The sequence below is a fragment of the Kogia breviceps genome, chromosome 2 (assembly GCF_026419965.1).
Source record: "Kogia breviceps isolate mKogBre1 chromosome 2, mKogBre1 haplotype 1, whole genome shotgun sequence".
NCBI lineage: Eukaryota > Metazoa > Chordata > Mammalia > Artiodactyla > Physeteridae > Kogia > Kogia breviceps.
In genome coordinates, this window is record NC_081311.1 from 102,350,010 (window position 1) to 102,373,531 (window position 23,522).

The window sequence follows — 23,522 nt, forward strand, 5'->3', positions numbered from 1 at the left end:
GTGCCCCAGAAAGGAACTCTGGCACTTGTACTTCCCAAGTGAGCTTAGCTGCACAACGTTTGCCCCACAGTGGCGAGCAGAAACATTGCTAGTGGCCAGTGAGCCCCCCCATACACCGGGGCAGTAGCACCACACACATCTCCCAGAGAACAGAGACTTCCCAATCCGTGCGTGTTCTCTTCGAATGGAGAGGGTAGTTTGCAGTCTGCGAAGCACAGTCATGGCCCACAGCGCTGCAGGAGTGCCATCTCCAAAGTGAATGGGAAGCTGCCCTCCCTCGAGTGGGTAAAGGCCTAACACCAGCCCTGAAGGCACGTCACCGTGTGCAAAAGAAGAACAGAAAACGGACATTTTTCCCTGCTGGAAAAGGGCTCTTGGTTTCTCAAACGGAAAGACAAGCTGTCAGAAGTAAGTCAGTATTGGAGAGAGGCAGAAGGCTGTACTAGGAAGAGGCTAGGGTAAGAGATTCCTCAAAGCAGCCTTCTCAAAGGGCATAGAAGCAGAGGCCTTCTCCAGCGGTCTCTCCACCAGAGTCTATCCACAAAAGGAACACCTTGAAGCTAGCTGCGAATGCACAGCTTAGGAGGAAAGCAGTACCCGCATGCTATGAATGTGATCTCTTGATGGTGCCCCAGAAAGGAACTCTGGCACTTGTACTTCCCAAGTGAGCTTAGCTGCACAACGTTTGCCCCACAGTGGCGAGCAGAAACATTGCTAGTGGCCAGTGAGCCACCCCATACACCGGGGTAGTAGCACCACACACATCTCCCAGAGAACAGAGACTTCCCAATCCGTGCGTGTTCTCTTCGAATGGAGAGGGTAGTTTGCAGTCTGCGAAGCACAGTCATGGCCCACAGCGCTGCAGGAGTACCATCACCAAAGTAAATGCGAAGCAGCCCTCCCTCGAGTGGATAAAGGCCTAACACCAGCCCTGAAGGCACGTCACCGTGTGCAAAAGAAGAACAGAAAACGGACATTTTTCCCTGTAGGAAAAGGGCTCTCGGTTTCTCAAACGGAAAGACAAGCTGTCAGAAGTAAGTCACTATTGGAGAGAGGCAGAAGGCTGTACTTGGCAGAGGCTAGGGTAAGAGGTTCCTCAAAGCAGCCTTCTCAAAGGGCATAGAAGCAGAGGCCTTCTCCAGCGGCCTCTCCACCAGAGTCTATCCACAAAAGGAACACCTTGAAGCTGGCTGCGAATGCACAGCTTAGGAGGAAAGCAGTACCCGCATGCTACGAATGTGATCTCTTGATGATGCCCCAGAAAGGAACTCTGGCACTTGTACTTCCCAAGTGAGCTTAGCTGCACAACGTTTGCCCCACAGTGGCGAGCAGAAACATTGCTAGTGGCCAGTGAGCCACCCCATGCACCGGGGCAGTAGCACCACACACATCTCCCAGAGAACAGAGACTTCCCAATCCGTGCGTGTTCTCTTCGAATGGAGAGGGTAGTGTGCAGTCTGCGAAGCACAGTCATGGCCCACAGCGCTGCAGGAGTGCCATCTCCAAAGTGAATGCGAAGCTGCCCTCCCTCGAGTGGGTAAAGGCCTAACACCAGCCCTGAAGGCACATCACCGTGTGCAAAAGAAGAACAGAAAACGGACATTTTTCCCTGTAGGAAAAAGGCTCTCGGTTTCTCAAACGGAAAGACAAGCTGTCAGAAGTAAGTCAGTATTGGAGAGAGGCAGAAGGCTGTACTAGGCAGAGGCTAGGGTAAGAGGTTCCTCAAAGCAGCCTTCTCAAAGGGCATAGAAGCAGAGGCCTTCTCCAGCGGCCTCTCCACCAGAGTCTATCCACAAAAGGAACACCTTGAAGCTGGCTGCGAATGCACAGCTTAGGAGGAAAGCAGTACCCGCATGCTACGAATGTGATCTCTTGATGGTGCCCCAGAAAGGAACTCTGGCACTTGTACTTCCCAAGTGAGCTTAGCTGCACAACGTTTGCCCCACAGTGGCGAGCAGAAACATTGCTAGTGGCCAGTGAGCCACCCCATACACCGGGGCAGTAGCACCACACACATCTCCCAGAGAACAGAGACTTCCCAATCCGTGCGTGTTCTCTTCGAATGGAGAGGGTAGTTTGCAGTCTGCGAAGCACAGTCATGGCCAACAGCGCTGCAGGAGTGCCATCTCCAAAGTGAATGCGAAGCTGCCCTCCCTCGAGTGGGTAAAGGCCTAACACCAGCCCTGAAGGCACGTCACCGTGTGCAAAAGAAGAACAGAAAACGGACATTTTTCCCTGTAGGAAAAGGGCTCTCGGTTTCTCAAACGGAAAGAGAAGCTGTCAGAAGTAAGTCAGTATTGGAGAGAGGCAGAAGGCTGTACTAGGCAGAGGCTAGGTTAAGAGGTTCCTCAAAGCAGCCTTCTCAAAGGGCATAGAAGCAGAGGCCTTCTCCAGCGGCCTCTCCACCAGAGTCTATCCACAAAAGGAACACCTTGAAGCTGGCTGCGAATGCACAGCTTAGGAGGAAAGCAGTACCCGCATGCTACGAATGTGATCTCTTGATGGTGCCCCAGAAAGGAACTCTGGCACTTGTACTTCCCAAGTGAGCTTAGCTGCACAACGTTTGCCCCACAGTGGCGAGCAGAAACATTGCTAGTGGCCAGTGAGCCACCCCATACACCGGGGCAGTAGCACCACACACATCTCCCAGAGAACAGAGACTTCCCAATCCGTGCGTGTTCTCTTCGAATGGAGAGGGTAGTTTGCAGTCTGCGAAGCACAGTCATGGCCCACAGCGCTGCAGGAGTGCCATCTCCAAAGTGAATGGGAAGCTGCCCTCCCTCGAGTGGGTAAAGGCCTAACACCAGCCCTGAAGGCACGTCACCATGTGCAAAAGAAGAACAGAAAACGGACATTTTTCCCTTTAGGAAAAGGGCTCTCGGTTTCTCAACCGGAAAGACAAGCTGTCAGAAGTAAGTCAGTATTGGAGAGAGGCAGAAGGCTGTACTAGGCAGAGGCTAGGGTAAGAGGTTCCTCAAAGCAGCCTTCTCAAAGGGCATAGAAGCAGAGGCCTTCTCCAGCGGCCTCTCCACCAGAGTCTATCCACAAAAGGAACACCTTGAAGCTGGCTGCGAATGCACAGCTTAGGAGGAAAGCAGTACCCGCATGCTACGAATGTGATCTCTTGATGGTGCCCCAGAAAGGAACTCTGGCACTTGTACTTCCAAAGTGAGCTTAGCTGCACAACGTTTGCCCCACAGTGGCGAGCAGAAACATTGCTAGTGGCCAGTGAGCCACCCCATGCACCGGGGCAGTAGCACCACACACATCTCCCAGAGAACAGAGACTTCCCAATCCGTGCGTGTTCTCTTCGAATGGAGAGGGTAGTTTGCAGTCTGCGAAGCACAGTCATGGCCCACAGCGCTGCAGGAGTGCCATCACCAAAGTGAATGGGAAGCTGCCGTCCCTCGAGTCGGTAAAGACCTAACACCAGCCCTGAAGGCACGTCACCGTGTGCAAAAGAAGAACAGAAAATGGACATTTTTCCCTGTAGGAAAAGGGCTCTCGGTTTCTCAAACGGAAATACAAGCTGTCAGAAGTAAGTCAGTATTGGAGAGAGGCAGAAGGCTGTACTAGGCAGAGGCTAGGGTAAGAGGTTCCTCAAAGAAGCCTTCTCAAAGGGCATAGAAGCAGAGGCCTTCTCCAGCGGCCTCTCCACCAGAGTCTATGCACAAAAGGAACACCTTGAAGCTGGCTGCGAATGCACAGCTTAGGAGGAAAGCAGTACCCGCATGCTACGAATGTGATCTCTTGATGGTGCCCCAGAAAGGAACTCTGGCACTTGTACTTCCCAAGTGAGCTTAGCTGCACAACGTTTGCCCCACAGTGGCGAGCAGAAACATTGCTAGTGGCCAGTGAGCCACCCCATACACCGGGGCAGTAGCACCACACACATCTCCCAGAGAACAGAGACTTCCCAATCCGTGCGTGTTCTCTTCGAATGGAGAGGGTAGTTTGCAGTCTGCGAAGCACAGTCATGGCCCACAGCGCTGCAGGAGTGCCATCTCCAAAGTGAATGGGAAGCTGCCCTCCCTCGAGTGGGTAAAGGCCTAACACCAGCCCTGAAGGCACGTCACCGTGTGCAAAAGAAGAACAGAAAACGGACATTTTTCCCTGTAGGAAAAGGGCTCTCGGTTTCTCAAACGGAAAGACAAGCTGTCAGAAGTAAGTCAGTATTGGAGAGAGGCAGAAGGCTGTACTAGGCAGAGGCTAGGGTAAGAGGTTCCTCAAAGCAGCCTTCTCAAAGGGCATAGAAGCAGAGGCCTTCTCCAGCGGCCTCTCCACCAGAGTCTATCCACAAAAGGAACACCTTGAAGCTGGCTGCGAATGCACAGCTTAGGAGGAAAGCAGTACCCGCATGCTACGAATGTGATCTCTTGATGGTGCCCCAGAAAGGAACTCTGGCACTTGTACTTCCAAAGTGAGCTTAGCTGCACAACGTTTGCCCCACAGTGGCGAGCAGAAACATTGCTAGTGGCCAGTGAGCCACCCCATGCACCGGGGCAGTAGCACCACACACATCTCCCAGAGAACAGAGACTTCCCAATCCGTGCGTGTTCTCTTCGAATGGAGAGGGTAGTTTGCAGTCTTCGAAGCACAGTCATGGCCAACAGCGCTGCAGGAGTGCCATCTCCAAAGTGAATGCGAAGCTGCCCTCCCTCGAGTGGGTAAAGGCCTAACACCAGCCCTGAAGGCACGTCACCGTGTGCAAAAGAAGAACAGAAAACGGACATTTTTCCCTGTAGGAAAAGGGCTCTCGGTTTCTCAAACGGAAAGACAAGCTGTCAGAAGTAAGTCAGTATTGGAGAGAGGCAGAAGGCTGTACTAGGCAGAGGCTAGGGTAAGAGGTTCCTCAAAGCAGCCTTCTCAAAGGGCATAGAAGCAGAGGCCTTCTCCAGCGGCCTCTCCACCAGAGTCTATCCACAAAAGGAACACCTTGAAGCTGGCTGCGAATGCACAGCTTAGGAGGAAAGCACTACCCGCATGCTACGAATGTGATCTCTTGATGGTGCCCCAGAAAGGAACTCTGGCACTTGTACTTCCAAAGTGAGCTTAGCTGCACAACGTTTGCCCCACAGTGGCGAGCAGAAACATTGCTAGTGGCCAGTGAGCCACCCCATGCACCGGGGCAGTAGCACCACACACATCTCCCAGAGAACAGAGACTTCCCAATCCGTGCGTGTTCTCTTCGAATGGAGAGGGTAGTTTGCAGTCTGCGAAGCACAGTCATGGCCCACAGCGCTGCAGGAGTGCCATCTCCAAAGTGAATGGGAAGCTGCCCTCCCTCGAGTGGGTAAAGGCCTAACACCAGCCCTGAAGGCACGTCACCGTGTGCAAAAGAAGAACAGAAAACGGACATTTTTCCCTGCTGGAAAAGGGCTCTTGGTTTCTCAAACGGAAAGACAAGCTGTCAGAAGTAAGTCAGTATTGGAGAGAGGCAGAAGGCTGTACTAGGAAGAGGCTAGGGTAAGAGATTCCTCAAAGCAGCCTTCTCAAAGGGCATAGAAGCAGAGGCCTTCTCCAGCGGTCTCTCCACCAGAGTCTATCCACAAAAGGAACACCTTGAAGCTAGCTGCGAATGCACAGCTTAGGAGGAAAGCAGTACCCGCATGCTATGAATGTGATCTCTTGATGGTGCCCCAGAAAGGAACTCTGGCACTTGTACTTCCCAAGTGAGCTTAGCTGCACAACGTTTGCCCCACAGTGGCGAGCAGAAACATTGCTAGTGGCCAGTGAGCCACCCCATACACCGGGGTAGTAGCACCACACACATCTCCCAGAGAACAGAGACTTCCCAATCCGTGCGTGTTCTCTTCGAATGGAGAGGGTAGTTTGCAGTCTGCGAAGCACAGTCATGGCCCACAGCGCTGCAGGAGTACCATCACCAAAGTAAATGCGAAGCAGCCCTCCCTCGAGTGGATAAAGGCCTAACACCAGCCCTGAAGGCACGTCACCGTGTGCAAAAGAAGAACAGAAAACGGACATTTTTCCCTGTAGGAAAAGGGCTCTCGGTTTCTCAAACGGAAAGACAAGCTGTCAGAAGTAAGTCACTATTGGAGAGAGGCAGAAGGCTGTACTTGGCAGAGGCTAGGGTAAGAGGTTCCTCAAAGCAGCCTTCTCAAAGGGCATAGAAGCAGAGGCCTTCTCCAGCGGCCTCTCCACCAGAGTCTATCCACAAAAGGAACACCTTGAAGCTGGCTGCGAATGCACAGCTTAGGAGGAAAGCAGTACCCGCATGCTACGAATGTGATCTCTTGATGATGCCCCAGAAAGGAACTCTGGCACTTGTACTTCCCAAGTGAGCTTAGCTGCACAACGTTTGCCCCACAGTGGCGAGCAGAAACATTGCTAGTGGCCAGTGAGCCACCCCATGCACCGGGGCAGTAGCACCACACACATCTCCCAGAGAACAGAGACTTCCCAATCCGTGCGTGTTCTCTTCGAATGGAGAGGGTAGTGTGCAGTCTGCGAAGCACAGTCATGGCCCACAGCGCTGCAGGAGTGCCATCTCCAAAGTGAATGCGAAGCTGCCCTCCCTCGAGTGGGTAAAGGCCTAACACCAGCCCTGAAGGCACATCACCGTGTGCAAAAGAAGAACAGAAAACGGACATTTTTCCCTGTAGGAAAAAGGCTCTCGGTTTCTCAAACGGAAAGACAAGCTGTCAGAAGTAAGTCAGTATTGGAGAGAGGCAGAAGGCTGTACTAGGCAGAGGCTAGGGTAAGAGGTTCCTCAAAGCAGCCTTCTCAAAGGGCATAGAAGCAGAGGCCTTCTCCAGCGGCCTCTCCACCAGAGTCTATCCACAAAAGGAACACCTTGAAGCTGGCTGCGAATGCACAGCTTAGGAGGAAAGCAGTACCCGCATGCTACGAATGTGATCTCTTGATGGTGCCCCAGAAAGGAACTCTGGCACTTGTACTTCCCAAGTGAGCTTAGCTGCACAACGTTTGCCCCACAGTGGCGAGCAGAAACATTGCTAGTGGCCAGTGAGCCACCCCATACACCGGGGCAGTAGCACCACACACATCTCCCAGAGAACAGAGACTTCCCAATCCGTGCGTGTTCTCTTCGAATGGAGAGGGTAGTTTGCAGTCTGCGAAGCACAGTCATGGCCAACAGCGCTGCAGGAGTGCCATCTCCAAAGTGAATGCGAAGCTGCCCTCCCTCGAGTGGGTAAAGGCCTAACACCAGCCCTGAAGGCACGTCACCGTGTGCAAAAGAAGAACAGAAAACGGACATTTTTCCCTGTAGGAAAAGGGCTCTCGGTTTCTCAAACGGAAAGAGAAGCTGTCAGAAGTAAGTCAGTATTGGAGAGAGGCAGAAGGCTGTACTAGGCAGAGGCTAGGTTAAGAGGTTCCTCAAAGCAGCCTTCTCAAAGGGCATAGAAGCAGAGGCCTTCTCCAGCGGCCTCTCCACCAGAGTCTATCCACAAAAGGAACACCTTGAAGCTGGCTGCGAATGCACAGCTTAGGAGGAAAGCAGTACCCGCATGCTACGAATGTGATCTCTTGATGGTGCCCCAGAAAGGAACTCTGGCACTTGTACTTCCCAAGTGAGCTTAGCTGCACAACGTTTGCCCCACAGTGGCGAGCAGAAACATTGCTAGTGGCCAGTGAGCCACCCCATACACCGGGGCAGTAGCACCACACACATCTCCCAGAGAACAGAGACTTCCCAATCCGTGCGTGTTCTCTTCGAATGGAGAGGGTAGTTTGCAGTCTGCGAAGCACAGTCATGGCCCACAGCGCTGCAGGAGTGCCATCTCCAAAGTGAATGGGAAGCTGCCCTCCCTCGAGTGGGTAAAGGCCTAACACCAGCCCTGAAGGCACGTCACCATGTGCAAAAGAAGAACAGAAAACGGACATTTTTCCCTTTAGGAAAAGGGCTCTCGGTTTCTCAAACGGAAAGACAAGCTGTCAGAAGTAAGTCAGTATTGGAGAGAGGCAGAAGGCTGTACTAGGCAGAGGCTAGGGTAAGAGGTTCCTCAAAGCAGCCTTCTCAAAGGGCATAGAAGCAGAGGCCTTCTCCAGCGGCCTCTCCACCAGAGTCTATCCACAAAAGGAACACCTTGAAGCTGGCTGCGAATGCACAGCTTAGGAGGAAAGCAGTACCCGCATGCTACGAATGTGATCTCTTGATGGTGCCCCAGAAAGGAACTCTGGCACTTGTACTTCCAAAGTGAGCTTAGCTGCACAACGTTTGCCCCACAGTGGCGAGCAGAAACATTGCTAGTGGCCAGTGAGCCACCCCATGCACCGGGGCAGTAGCACCACACACATCTCCCAGAGAACAGAGACTTCCCAATCCGTGCGTGTTCTCTTCGAATGGAGAGGGTAGTTTGCAGTCTGCGAAGCACAGTCATGGCCAACAGCGCTGCAGGAGTGCCATCTCCAAAGTGAATGCGAAGCTGCCCTCCCTCGAGTGGGTAAAGGCCTAACACCAGCCCTGAAGGCACGTCACCGTGTGCAAAAGAAGAACAGAAAACGGACATTTTTCCCTGTAGGAAAAGGGCTCTCGGTTTCTCAAACGGAAAGACAAGCTGTCAGAAGTAAGTCAGTATTGGAGAGAGGCAGAAGGCTGTACTAGGCAGAGGCTAGGTTAAGAGGTTCCTCAAAGCAGCCTTCTCAAAGGGCATAGAAACAGAGGCCTTCTCCAGCGGCCTCTCCACCAGAGTCTATCCACAAAAGGAACACCTTGAAGCTGGCTGCGAATGCACAGCTTAGGAGGAAAGCACTACCCGCATGCTACGAATGTGATCTCTTGATGGTGCCCCAGAAAGGAACTCTGGCACTTGTACTTCCCAAGTGAGCTTCGCTGCACAACGTTTGCCCCACAGTGGTGAGCAGAAACATGGCTAGTGGCCAGTGAGCCACCCCATACACCGGGGCAGTAGCACCACACACATCTCCCAGAGAACAGAGACTTCCCAATCCGTGCGTGTTCTCTTCGAATGGAGAGGGTAGTTTGCAGTCTGCGAAGCACAGTCATGGCCCACAGCGCTGCAGGAGTGCCATCACCAAAGTGAATGGGAAGCTGCCGTCCCTCGAGTCGGTAAAGACCTAACACCAGCCCTGAAGGCACGTCACCGTGTGCAAAAGAAGAACAGAAAACGGACATTTTTCCCTGTAGGAAAAGGGCTCTCGGTTTCTCAAACGGAAAGACAAGCTGTCAGAAGTAAGTCAGTATTGGAGAGAGGCAGAAGGCTGTACTAGGCAGAGGCTAGGGTAAGAGGTTCCTCAAAGAAGCCTTCTCAAAGGGCATAGAAGCAGAGGCCTTCTCCAGCGGCCTCTCCACCAGAGTCTATGCACAAAAGGAACACCTTGAAGCTGGCTGCGAATGCACAGCTTAGGAGGAAAGCAGTACCCGCATGCTACGAATGTGATCTCTTGATGGTGCCCCAGAAAGGAACTCTGGCACTTGTACTTCCCAAGTGAGCTTAGCTGCACAACGTTTGCCCCACAGTGGCGAGCAGAAACATTGCTAGTGGCCAGTGAGCCACCCCATACACCGGGGCAGTAGCACCACACACATCTCCCAGAGAACAGAGACTTCCCAATCCGTGCGTGTTCTCTTCGAATGGAGAGGGTAGTTTGCAGTCTGCGAAGCACAGTCATGGCCCACAGCGCTGCAGGAGTGCCATCTCCAAAGTGAATGGGAAGCTGCCCTCCCTCGAGTGGGTAAAGGCCTAACACCAGCCCTGAAGGCACGTCACCGTGTGCAAAAGAAGAACAGAAAACGGACATTTTTCCCTGTAGGAAAAGGGCTCTCGGTTTCTCAAACGGAAAGACAAGCTGTCAGAAGTAAGTCAGTATTGGAGAGAGGCAGAAGGCTGTACTAGGCAGAGGCTAGGGTAAGAGGTTCCTCAAAGCAGCCTTCTCAAAGGGCATAGAAGCAGAGGCCTTCTCCAGCGGCCTCTCCACCAGAGTCTATCCACAAAAGGAACACCTTGAAGCTGGCTGCGAATGCACAGCTTAGGAGGAAAGCAGTACCCGCATGCTACGAATGTGATCTCTTGATGGTGCCCCAGAAAGGAACTCTGGCACTTGTACTTCCCAAGTGAGCTTAGCTGCACAACGTTTGCCCCACAGTGGCGAGCAGAAACATTGCTAGTGGCCAGTGAGCCACCCCATGCACCGGGGCAGTAGCACCACACACATCTCCCAGAGAACAGAGACTTCCCAATCCGTGCGTGTTCTCTTCGAATGGAGAGGGTAGTTTGCAGTCTGCGAAGCACAGTCATGGCCAACAGCGCTGCAGGAGTGCCATCTCCAAAGTGAATGCGAAGCTGCCCTCCCTCGAGTGGGTAAAGGCCTAACACCAGCCCTGAAGGCACGTCACCGTGTGCAAAAGAAGAACAGAAAACGGACATTTTTCCCTGTAGGAAAAGGGCTCTCGGTTTCTCAAACGGAAAGACAAGCTGTCAGAAGTAAGTCAGTATTGGAGAGAGGCAGAAGGCTGTACTAGGCAGAGGCTAGGGTAAGAGGTTCCTCAAAGCAGCCTTCTCAAAGGGCATAGAAGCAGAGGCCTTCTCCAGCGGCCTCTCCACCAGAGTCTATCCACAAAAGGAACACCTTGAAGCTGGCTGCGAATGCACAGCTTAGGAGGAAAGCACTACCCGCATGCTACGAATGTGATCTCTTGATGGTGCCCCAGAAAGGAACTCTGGCACTTGTACTTCCAAAGTGAGCTTAGCTGCACAACGTTTGCCCCACAGTGGCGAGCAGAAACATTGCTAGTGGCCAGTGAGCCACCCCATGCACCGGGGCAGTAGCACCACACACATCTCCCAGAGAACAGAGACTTCCCAATCCGTGCGTGTTCTCTTCGAATGGAGAGGGTAGTTTGCAGTCTGCGAAGCACAGTCATGGCCCACAGCGCTGCAGGAGTGCCATCTCCAAAGTGAATGGGAAGCTGCCCTCCCTCGAGTGGGTAAAGGCCTAACACCAGCCCTGAAGGCACGTCACCGTGTGCAAAAGAAGAACAGAAAACGGACATTTTTCCCTGCTGGAAAAGGGCTCTTGGTTTCTCAAACGGAAAGACAAGCTGTCAGAAGTAAGTCAGTATTGGAGAGAGGCAGAAGGCTGTACTAGGAAGAGGCTAGGGTAAGAGATTCCTCAAAGCAGCCTTCTCAAAGGGCATAGAAGCAGAGGCCTTCTCCAGCGGTCTCTCCACCAGAGTCTATCCACAAAAGGAACACCTTGAAGCTAGCTGCGAATGCACAGCTTAGGAGGAAAGCAGTACCCGCATGCTATGAATGTGATCTCTTGATGGTGCCCCAGAAAGGAACTCTGGCACTTGTACTTCCCAAGTGAGCTTAGCTGCACAACGTTTGCCCCACAGTGGCGAGCAGAAACATTGCTAGTGGCCAGTGAGCCACCCCATACACCGGGGTAGTAGCACCACACACATCTCCCAGAGAACAGAGACTTCCCAATCCGTGCGTGTTCTCTTCGAATGGAGAGGGTAGTTTGCAGTCTGCGAAGCACAGTCATGGCCCACAGCGCTGCAGGAGTACCATCACCAAAGTAAATGCGAAGCAGCCCTCCCTCGAGTGGATAAAGGCCTAACACCAGCCCTGAAGGCACGTCACCGTGTGCAAAAGAAGAACAGAAAACGGACATTTTTCCCTGTAGGAAAAGGGCTCTCGGTTTCTCAAACGGAAAGACAAGCTGTCAGAAGTAAGTCACTATTGGAGAGAGGCAGAAGGCTGTACTTGGCAGAGGCTAGGGTAAGAGGTTCCTCAAAGCAGCCTTCTCAAAGGGCATAGAAGCAGAGGCCTTCTCCAGCGGCCTCTCCACCAGAGTCTATCCACAAAAGGAACACCTTGAAGCTGGCTGCGAATGCACAGCTTAGGAGGAAAGCAGTACCCGCATGCTACGAATGTGATCTCTTGATGATGCCCCAGAAAGGAACTCTGGCACTTGTACTTCCCAAGTGAGCTTAGCTGCACAACGTTTGCCCCACAGTGGCGAGCAGAAACATTGCTAGTGGCCAGTGAGCCACCCCATGCACCGGGGCAGTAGCACCACACACATCTCCCAGAGAACAGAGACTTCCCAATCCGTGCGTGTTCTCTTCGAATGGAGAGGGTAGTGTGCAGTCTGCGAAGCACAGTCATGGCCCACAGCGCTGCAGGAGTGCCATCTCCAAAGTGAATGCGAAGCTGCCCTCCCTCGAGTGGGTAAAGGCCTAACACCAGCCCTGAAGGCACATCACCGTGTGCAAAAGAAGAACAGAAAACGGACATTTTTCCCTGTAGGAAAAAGGCTCTCGGTTTCTCAAACGGAAAGACAAGCTGTCAGAAGTAAGTCAGTATTGGAGAGAGGCAGAAGGCTGTACTAGGCAGAGGCTAGGGTAAGAGGTTCCTCAAAGCAGCCTTCTCAAAGGGCATAGAAGCAGAGGCCTTCTCCAGCGGCCTCTCCACCAGAGTCTATCCACAAAAGGAACACCTTGAAGCTGGCTGCGAATGCACAGCTTAGGAGGAAAGCAGTACCCGCATGCTACGAATGTGATCTCTTGATGGTGCCCCAGAAAGGAACTCTGGCACTTGTACTTCCCAAGTGAGCTTAGCTGCACAACGTTTGCCCCACAGTGGCGAGCAGAAACATTGCTAGTGGCCAGTGAGCCACCCCATACACCGGGGCAGTAGCACCACACACATCTCCCAGAGAACAGAGACTTCCCAATCCGTGCGTGTTCTCTTCGAATGGAGAGGGTAGTTTGCAGTCTGCGAAGCACAGTCATGGCCAACAGCGCTGCAGGAGTGCCATCTCCAAAGTGAATGCGAAGCTGCCCTCCCTCGAGTGGGTAAAGGCCTAACACCAGCCCTGAAGGCACGTCACCGTGTGCAAAAGAAGAACAGAAAACGGACATTTTTCCCTGTAGGAAAAGGGCTCTCGGTTTCTCAAACGGAAAGAGAAGCTGTCAGAAGTAAGTCAGTATTGGAGAGAGGCAGAAGGCTGTACTAGGCAGAGGCTAGGTTAAGAGGTTCCTCAAAGCAGCCTTCTCAAAGGGCATAGAAGCAGAGGCCTTCTCCAGCGGCCTCTCCACCAGAGTCTATCCACAAAAGGAACACCTTGAAGCTGGCTGCGAATGCACAGCTTAGGAGGAAAGCAGTACCCGCATGCTACGAATGTGATCTCTTGATGGTGCCCCAGAAAGGAACTCTGGCACTTGTACTTCCCAAGTGAGCTTAGCTGCACAACGTTTGCCCCACAGTGGCGAGCAGAAACATTGCTAGTGGCCAGTGAGCCACCCCATACACCGGGGCAGTAGCACCACACACATCTCCCAGAGAACAGAGACTTCCCAATCCGTGCGTGTTCTCTTCGAATGGAGAGGGTAGTTTGCAGTCTGCGAAGCACAGTCATGGCCCACAGCGCTGCAGGAGTGCCATCTCCAAAGTGAATGGGAAGCTGCCCTCCCTCGAGTGGGTAAAGGCCTAACACCAGCCCTGAAGGCACGTCACCATGTGCAAAAGAAGAACAGAAAACGGACATTTTTCCCTGTAGGAAAAGGGCTCTCGGTTTCTCAAACGGAAAGACAAGCTGTCAGAAGTAAGTCAGTATTGGAGAGAGGCAGAAGGCTGTACTAGGCAGAGGCTAGGGTAAGAGGTTCCTCAAAGCAGCCTTCTCAAAGGGCATAGAAGCAGAGGCCTTCTCCAGCGGCCTCTCCACCAGAGTCTATCCACAAAAGGAACACCTTGAAGCTGGCTGCGAATGCACAGCTTAGGAGGAAAGCAGTACCCGCATGCTACGAATGTGATCTCTTGATGGTGCCCCAGAAAGGAACTCTGGCACTTGTACTTCCAAAGTGAGCTTAGCTGCACAACGTTTGCCCCACAGTGGCGAGCAGAAACATTGCTAGTGGCCAGTGAGCCACCCCATGCACCGGGGCAGTAGCACCACACACATCTCCCAGAGAACAGAGACTTCCCAATCCGTGCGTGTTCTCTTCGAATGGAGAGGGTAGTTTGCAGTCTGCGAAGCACAGTCATGGCCAACAGCGCTGCAGGAGTGCCATCTCCAAAGTGAATGCGAAGCTGCCCTCCCTCGAGTGGGTAAAGGCCTAACACCAGCCCTGAAGGCACGTCACCGTGTGCAAAAGAAGAACAGAAAACGGACATTTTTCCCTGTAGGAAAAGGGCTCTCGGTTTCTCAAACGGAAAGACAAGCTGTCAGAAGTAAGTCAGTATTGGAGAGAGGCAGAAGGCTGTACTAGGCAGAGGCTAGGTTAAGAGGTTCCTCAAAGCAGCCTTCTCAAAGGGCATAGAAACAGAGGCCTTCTCCAGCGGCCTCTCCACCAGAGTCTATCCACAAAAGGAACACCTTGAAGCTGGCTGCGAATGCACAGCTTAGGAGGAAAGCAGTACCCGCATGCTACGAATGTGATCTCTTGATGGTGCCCCAGAAAGGAACTCTGGCACTTGTACTTCCCAAGTGAGCTTCGCTGCACAACGTTTGCCGCACAGTGGTGAGCAGAAACATGGCTAGTGGCCAGTGAGCCACCCCATACACCGGGGCAGTAGCACCACACACATCTCCCAGAGAACAGAGACTTCCCAATCCGTGCGTGTTCTCTTCGAATGGAGAGGGTAGTTTGCAGTCTGCGAAGCACAGTCATGGCCCACAGCGCTGCAGGAGTGCCATCACCAAAGTGAATGGGAAGCTGCCGTCCCTCGAGTCGGTAAAGACCTAACACCAGCCCTGAAGGCACGTCACCGTGTGCAAAAGAAGAACAGAAAACGGACATTTTTCCCTGTAGGAAAAGGGCTCTCGGTTTCTCAAACGGAAAGACAAGCTGTCAGAAGTAAGTCAGTATTGGAGAGAGGCAGAAGGCTGTACTAGGCAGAGGCTAGGGTAAGAGGTTCCTCAAAGAAGCCTTCTCAAAGGGCATAGAAGCAGAGGCCTTCTCCAGCGGCCTCTCCACCAGAGTCTATGCACAAAAGGAACACCTTGAAGCTGGCTGCGAATGCACAGCTTAGGAGGAAAGCAGTACCCGCATGCTACGAATGTGATCTCTTGATGGTGCCCCAGAAAGGAACTCTGGCACTTGTACTTCCCAAGTGAGCTTAGCTGCACAACGTTTGCCCCACAGTGGCGAGCAGAAACATTGCTAGTGGCCAGTGAGCCACCCCATACACCGGGGTAGTAGCACCACACACATCTCCCAGAGAACAGAGACTTCCCAATCCGTGCGTGTTCTCTTCGAATGGAGAGGGTAGTTTGCAGTCTGCGAAGCACAGTCATGGCCCACAGCGCTGCAGGAGTACCATCACCAAAGTAAATGCGAAGCAGCCCTCCCTCGAGTGGATAAAGGCCTAACACCAGCCCTGAAGGCACGTCACCGTGTGCAAAAGAAGAACAGAAAACGGACATTTTTCCCTGTAGGAAAAGGGCTCTCGGTTTCTCAAACGGAAAGACAAGCTGTCAGAAGTAAGTCACTATTGGAGAGAGGCAGAAGGCTGTACTTGGCAGAGGCTAGGGTAAGAGGTTCCTCAAAGCAGCCTTCTCAAAGGGCATAGAAGCAGAGGCCTTCTCCAGCGGCCTCTCCACCAGAGTCTATCCACAAAAGGAACACCTTGAAGCTGGCTGCGAATGCACAGCTTAGGAGGAAAGCAGTACCCGCATGCTACGAATGTGATCTCTTGATGATGCCCCAGAAAGGAACTCTGGCACTTGTACTTCCCAAGTGAGCTTAGCTGCACAACGTTTGCCCCACAGTGGCGAGCAGAAACATTGCTAGTGGCCAGTGAGCCACCCCATGCACCGGGGCAGTAGCACCACACACATCTCCCAGAGAACAGAGACTTCCCAATCCGTGCGTGTTCTCTTCGAATGGAGAGGGTAGTGTGCAGTCTGCGAAGCACAGTCATGGCCCACAGCGCTGCAGGAGTGCCATCTCCAAAGTGAATGCGAAGCTGCCCTCCCTCGAGTGGGTAAAGGCCTAACACCAGCCCTGAAGGCACATCACCGTGTGCAAAAGAAGAACAGAAAACGGACATTTTTCCCTGTAGGAAAAAGGCTCTCGGTTTCTCAAACGGAAAGACAAGCTGTCAGAAGTAAGTCAGTATTGGAGAGAGGCAGAAGGCTGTACTAGGCAGAGGCTAGGGTAAGAGGTTCCTCAAAGCAGCCTTCTCAAAGGGCATAGAAGCAGAGGCCTTCTCCAGCGGCCTCTCCACCAGAGTCTATCCACAAAAGGAACACCTTGAAGCTGGCTGCGAATGCACAGCTTAGGAGGAAAGCAGTACCCGCATGCTACGAATGTGATCTCTTGATGGTGCCCCAGAAAGGAACTCTGGCACTTGTACTTCCCAAGTGAGCTTAGCTGCACAACGTTTGCCCCACAGTGGCGAGCAGAAACATTGCTAGTGGCCAGTGAGCCACCCCATACACCGGGGCAGTAGCACCACACACATCTCCCAGAGAACAGAGACTTCCCAATCCGTGCGTGTTCTCTTCGAATGGAGAGGGTAGTTTGCAGTCTGCGAAGCACAGTCATGGCCAACAGCGCTGCAGGAGTGCCATCTCCAAAGTGAATGCGAAGCTGCCCTCCCTCGAGTGGGTAAAGGCCTAACACCAGCCCTGAAGGCACGTCACCGTGTGCAAAAGAAGAACAGAAAACGGACATTTTTCCCTGTAGGAAAAGGGCTCTCGGTTTCTCAAACGGAAAGAGAAGCTGTCAGAAGTAAGTCAGTATTGGAGAGAGGCAGAAGGCTGTACTAGGCAGAGGCTAGGTTAAGAGGTTCCTCAAAGCAGCCTTCTCAAAGGGCATAGAAGCAGAGGCCTTCTCCAGCGGCCTCTCCACCAGAGTCTATCCACAAAAGGAACACCTTGAAGCTGGCTGCGAATGCACAGCTTAGGAGGAAAGCAGTACCCGCATGCTACGAATGTGATCTCTTGATGGTGCCCCAGAAAGGAACTCTGGCACTTGTACTTCCCAAGTGAGCTTAGCTGCACAACGTTTGCCCCACAGTGGCGAGCAGAAACATTGCTAGTGGCCAGTGAGCCACCCCATACACCGGGGCAGTAGCACCACACACATCTCCCAGAGAACAGAGACTTCCCAATCCGTGCGTGTTCTCTTCGAATGGAGAGGGTAGTTTGCAGTCTGCGAAGCACAGTCATGGCCCACAGCGCTGCAGGAGTGCCATCTCCAAAGTGAATGGGAAGCTGCCCTCCCTCGAGTGGGTAAAGGCCTAACACCAGCCCTGAAGGCACGTCACCATGTGCAAAAGAAGAACAGAAAACGGACATTTTTCCCTTTAGGAAAAGGGCTCTCGGTTTCTCAAACGGAAAGACAAGCTGTCAGAAGTAAGTCAGTATTGGAGAGAGGCAGAAGGCTGTACTAGGCAGAGGCTAGGGTAAGAGGTTCCTCAAAGCAGCCTTCTCAAAGGGCATAGAAGCAGAGGCCTTCTCCAGCGGCCTCTCCACCAGAGTCTATCCACAAAAGGAACACCTTGAAGCTGGCTGCGAATGCACAGCTTAGGAGGAAAGCAGTACCCGCATGCTACGAATGTGATCTCTTGATGGTGCCCCAGAAAGGAACTCTGGCACTTGTACTTCCAAAGTGAGCTTAGCTGCACAACGTTTGCCCCACAGTGGCGAGCAGAAACATTGCTAGTGGCCAGTGAGCCACCCCATGCACCGGGGCAGTAGCACCACACACATCTCCCAGAGAACAGAGACTTCCCAATCCGTGCGTGTTCTCTTCGAATGGAGAGGGTAGTTTGCAGTCTGCGAAGCACAGTCATGGCCAACAGCGCTGCAGGAGTGCCATCTCCAAAGTGAATGCGAAGCTGCCCTCCCTCGAGTGGGTAAAGGCCTAACACCAGCCCTGAAGGCACGTCACCGTGTGCAAAAGAAGAACAGAAAACGGACATTTTTCCCTGTAGGAAAAGGGCTCTCGGTTTCTCAAACGGAAAGACAAGCTGTCAGAAGTAAGTCAGTATTGGAGAGAGGCAGAAGGCTGTACTAGGCAGAGGCTAGGTTAAGAGGTTCCTCAAAGCAGCCTTCTCAAAGGGCATAGAAACAGAGGCCTTCTCCAGCGGCCTCTCCACCAGAGTCTATCCACAAAAGGAACACCTTGAAGCTGGCTGCGAATGCACAGCTTAGGAGGAAAGCACTACCCGCATGCTACGAATGTGATCTCTTGATGGTGCCCCAGAAAGGAACTCTGGCACTTGTACTTCCCAAGTGAGCTTCGCTGCACAACGTTTGCCCCACAGTGGTGAGCAGAAACATGGCTAGTGGCCAGTGAGCCACCCCATACACCGGGGCAGTAGCACCACACACATCTCCCAGAGAACAGAGACTTCCCAATCCGTGCGTGTTCTCTTCGAATGGAGAGGGTAGTTTGCAGTCTGCGAAGCACAGTCATGGCCCACAGCGCTGCAGGAGTGCCATCACCAAAGTGAATGGGAAGCTGCCGTCCCTCGAGTCGGTAAAGACCTAACACCAGCCCTGAAGGCACGTCACCGTGTGCAAAAGAAGAACAGAAAACGGACATTTTTCCCTGTAGGAAAAGGGCTCTCGGTTTCTCAAACGGAAAGACAAGCTGTCAGAAGTAAGTCAGTATTGGAGAGAGGCAGAAGGCTGTACTAGGCAGAGGCTAGGGTAAGAGGTTCCTCAAAGAAGCCTTCTCAAAGGGCATAGAAGCAGAGGCCTTCTCCAGCGGCCTCTCCACCAGAGTCTATGCACAAAAGGAACACCTTGAAGCTGGCTGCGAATGCACAGCTTAGGAGGAAAGCAGTACCCGCATGCTACGAATGTGATCTCTTGATGGTGCCCCAGAAAGGAACTCTGGCACTTGTACTTCCCAAGTGAGCTTAGCTGCACAACGTTTGCCCCACAGTGGCGAGCAGAAACATTGCTAGTGGCCAGTGAGCCACCCCATACACCGGGGCAGTAGCACCACACACATCTCCCAGAGAACAGAGACTTCCCAATCCGTGCGTGTTCTCTTCGAATGGAGAGGGTAGTTTGCAGTCTGCGAAGCACAGTCATGGCCCACAGCGCTGCAGGAGTGCCATCTCCAAAGTGAATGGGAAGCTGCCCTCCCTCGAGTGGGTAAAGGCCTAACACCAGCCCTGAAGGCACGTCACCGTGTGCAAAAGAAGAACAGAAAACGGACATTTTTCCCTGTAGGAAAAGGGCTCTCGGTTTCTCAAACGGAAAGACAAGCTGTCAGAAGTAAGTCAGTATTGGAGAGAGGCAGAAGGCTGTACTAGGCAGAGGCTAGGGTAAGAGGTTCCTCAAAGCAGCCTTCTCAAAGGGCATAGAAGCAGAGGCCTTCTCCAGCGGCCTCTCCACCAGAGTCTATCCACAAAAGGAACACCTTGAAGCTGGCTGCGAATGCACAGCTTAGGAGGAAAGCAGTACCCGCATGCTACGAATGTGATCTCTTGATGGTGCCCCAGAAAGGAACTCTGGCACTTGTACTTCCCAAGTGAGCTTAGCTGCACAACGTTTGCCCCACAGTGGCGAGCAGAAACATTGCTAGTGGCCAGTGAGCCACCCCATGCACCGGGGCAGTAGCACCACACACATCTCCCAGAGAACAGAGACTTCCCAATCCGTGCGTGTTCTCTTCGAATGGAGAGGGTAGTTTGCAGTCTGCGAAGCACAGTCATGGCCAACAGCGCTGCAGGAGTGCCATCTCCAAAGTGAATGCGAAGCTGCCCTCCCTCGAGTGGGTAAAGGCCTAACACCAGCCCTGAAGGCACGTCACCGTGTGCAAAAGAAGAACAGAAAACGGACATTTTTCCCTGTAGGAAAAGGGCTCTCGGTTTCTCAAACGGAAAGACAAGCTGTCAGAAGTAAGTCAGTATTGGAGAGAGGCAGAAGGCTGTACTAGGCAGAGGCTAGGGTAAGAGGTTCCTCAAAGCAGCCTTCTCAAAGGGCATAGAAGCAGAGGCCTTCTCCAGCGGCCTCTCCACCAGAGTCTATCCACAAAAGGAACACCTTGAAGCTGGCTGCGAATGCACAGCTTAGGAGGAAAGCACTACCCGCATGCTACGAATGTGATCTCTTGATGGTGCCCCAGAAAGGAACTCTGGCACTTGTACTTCCAAAGTGAGCTTAGCTGCACAACGTTTGCCCCACAGTGGCGAGCAGAAACATTGCTAGTGGCCAGTGAGCCACCCCATGCACCGGGGCAGTAGCACCACACACATCTCCCAGAGAACAGAGACTTCCCAATCCGTGCGTGTTCTCTTCGAATGGAGAGGGTAGTTTGCAGTCTGCGAAGCACAGTCATGGCCCACAGCGCTGCAGGAGTGCCATCTCCAAAGTGAATGGGAAGCTGCCCTCCCTCGAGTGGGTAAAGGCCTAACACCAGCCCTGAAGGCACGTCACCGTGTGCAAAAGAAGAACAGAAAACGGACATTTTTCCCTGCTGGAAAAGGGCTCTTGGTTTCTCAAACGGAAAGACAAGCTGTCAGAAGTAAGTCAGTATTGGAGAGAGGCAGAAGGCTGTACTAGGAAGAGGCTAGGGTAAGAGATTCCTCAAAGCAGCCTTCTCAAAGGGCATAGAAGCAGAGGCCTTCTCCAGCGGTCTCTCCACCAGAGTCTATCCACAAAAGGAACACCTTGAAGCTAGCTGCGAATGCACAGCTTAGGAGGAAAGCAGTACCCGCATGCTATGAATGTGATCTCTTGATGGTGCCCCAGAAAGGAACTCTGGCACTTGTACTTCCCAAGTGAGCTTAGCTGCACAACGTTTGCCCCACAGTGGCGAGCAGAAACATTGCTAGTGGCCAGTGAGCCACCCCATACACCGGGGTAGTAGCACCACACACATCTCCCAGAGAACAGAGACTTCCCAATCCGTGCGTGTTCTCTTCGAATGGAGAGGGTAGTTTGCAGTCTGCGAAGCACAGTCATGGCCCACAGCGCTGCAGGAGTACCATCACCAAAGTAAATGCGAAGCAGCCCTCCCTCGAGTGGATAAAGGCCTAACACCAGCCCTGAAGGCACGTCACCGTGTGCAAAAGAAGAACAGAAAACGGACATTTTTCCCTGTAGGAAAAGGGCTCTCGGTTTCTCAAACGGAAAGACAAGCTGTCAGAAGTAAGTCACTATTGGAGAGAGGCAGAAGGCTGTACTTGGCAGAGGCTAGGGTAAGAGGTTCCTCAAAGCAGCCTTCTCAAAGGGCATAGAAGCAGAGGCCTTCTCCAGCGGCCTCTCCACCAGAGTCTATCCACAAAAGGAACACCTTGAAGCTGGCTGCGAATGCACAGCTTAGGAGGAAAGCAGTACCCGCATGCTACGAATGTGATCTCTTGATGATGCCCCAGAAAGGAACTCTGGCACTTGTACTTCCCAAGTGAGCTTAGCTGCACAACGTTTGCCCCACAGTGGCGAGCAGAAACATTGCTAGTGGCCAGTGAGCCACCCCATGCACCGGGGCAGTAGCACCACACACATCTCCCAGAGAACAGAGACTTCCCAATCCGTGCGTGTTCTCTTCGAATGGAGAGGGTAGTGTGCAGTCTGCGAAGCACAGTCATGGCCCACAGCGCTGCAGGAGTGCCATCTCCAAAGTGAATGCGAAGCTGCCCTCCCTCGAGTGGGTAAAGGCCTAACACCAGCCCTGAAGGCACATCACCGTGTGCAAAAGAAGAACAGAAAACGGACATTTTTCCCTGTAGGAAAAAGGCTCTCGGTTTCTCAAACGGAAAGACAAGCTGTCAGAAGTAAGTCAGTATTGGAGAGAGGCAGAAGGCTGTACTAGGCAGAGGCTAGGGTAAGAGGTTCCTCAAAGCAGCCTTCTCAAAGGGCATAGAAGCAGAGGCCTTCTCCAGCGGCCTCTCCACCAGAGTCTATCCACAAAAGGAACACCTTGAAGCTGGCTGCGAATGCACAGCTTAGGAGGAAAGCAGTACCCGCATGCTACGAATGTGATCTCTTGATGGTGCCCCAGAAAGGAACTCTGGCACTTGTACTTCCCAAGTGAGCTTAGCTGCACAACGTTTGCCCCACAGTGGCGAGCAGAAACATTGCTAGTGGCCAGTGAGCCACCCCATACACCGGGGCAGTAGCACCACACACATCTCCCAGAGAACAGAGACTTCCCAATCCGTGCGTGTTCTCTTCGAATGGAGAGGGTAGTTTGCAGTCTGCGAAGCACAGTCATGGCCAACAGCGCTGCAGGAGTGCCATCTCCAAAGTGAATGCGAAGCTGCCCTCCCTCGAGTGGGTAAAGGCCTAACACCAGCCCTGAAGGCACGTCACCGTGTGCAAAAGAAGAACAGAAAACGGACATTTTTCCCTGTAGGAAAAGGGCTCTCGGTTTCTCAAACGGAAAGAGAAGCTGTCAGAAGTAAGTCAGTATTGGAGAGAGGCAGAAGGCTGTACTAGGCAGAGGCTAGGTTAAGAGGTTCCTCAAAGCAGCCTTCTCAAAGGGCATAGAAGCAGAGGCCTTCTCCAGCGGCCTCTCCACCAGAGTCTATCCACAAAAGGAACACCTTGAAGCTGGCTGCGAATGCACAGCTTAGGAGGAAAGCAGTACCCGCATGCTACGAATGTGATCTCTTGATGGTGCCCCAGAAAGGAACTCTGGCACTTGTACTTCCCAAGTGAGCTTAGCTGCACAACGTTTGCCCCACAGTGGCGAGCAGAAACATTGCTAGTGGCCAGTGAGCCACCCCATACACCGGGGCAGTAGCACCACACACATCTCCCAGAGAACAGAGACTTCCCAATCCGTGCGTGTTCTCTTCGAATGGAGAGGGTAGTTTGCAGTCTGCGAAGCACAGTCATGGCCCACAGCGCTGCAGGAGTGCCATCTCCAAAGTGAATGGGAAGCTGCCCTCCCTCGAGTGGGTAAAGGCCTAACACCAGCCCTGAAGGCACGTCACCATGTGCAAAAGAAGAACAGAAAACGGACATTTTTCCCTGTAGGAAAAGGGCTCTCGGTTTCTCAAACGGAAAGACAAGCTGTCAGAAGTAAGTCAGTATTGGAGAGAGGCAGAAGGCTGTACTAGGCAGAGGCTAGGGTAAGAGGTTCCTCAAAGCAGCCTTCTCAAAGGGCATAGAAGCAGAGGCCTTCTCCAGCGGCCTCTCCACCAGAGTCTATCCACAAAAGGAACACCTTGAAGCTGGCTGCGAATGCACAGCTTAGGAGGAAAGCAGTACCCGCATGCTACGAATGTGATCTCTTGATGGTGCCCCAGAAAGGAACTCTGGCACTTGTACTTCCAAAGTGAGCTTAGCTGCACAACGTTTGCCCCACAGTGGCGAGCAGAAACATTGCTAGTGGCCAGTGAGCCACCCCATGCACCGGGGCAGTAGCACCACACACATCTCCCAGAGAACAGAGACTTCCCAATCCGTGCGTGTTCTCTTCGAATGGAGAGGGTAGTTTGCAGTCTGCGAAGCACAGTCATGGCCAACAGCGCTGCAGGAGTGCCATCTCCAAAGTGAATGCGAAGCTGCCCTCCCTCGAGTGGGTAAAGGCCTAACACCAGCCCTGAAGGCACGTCACCGTGTGCAAAAGAAGAACAGAAAACGGACATTTTTCCCTG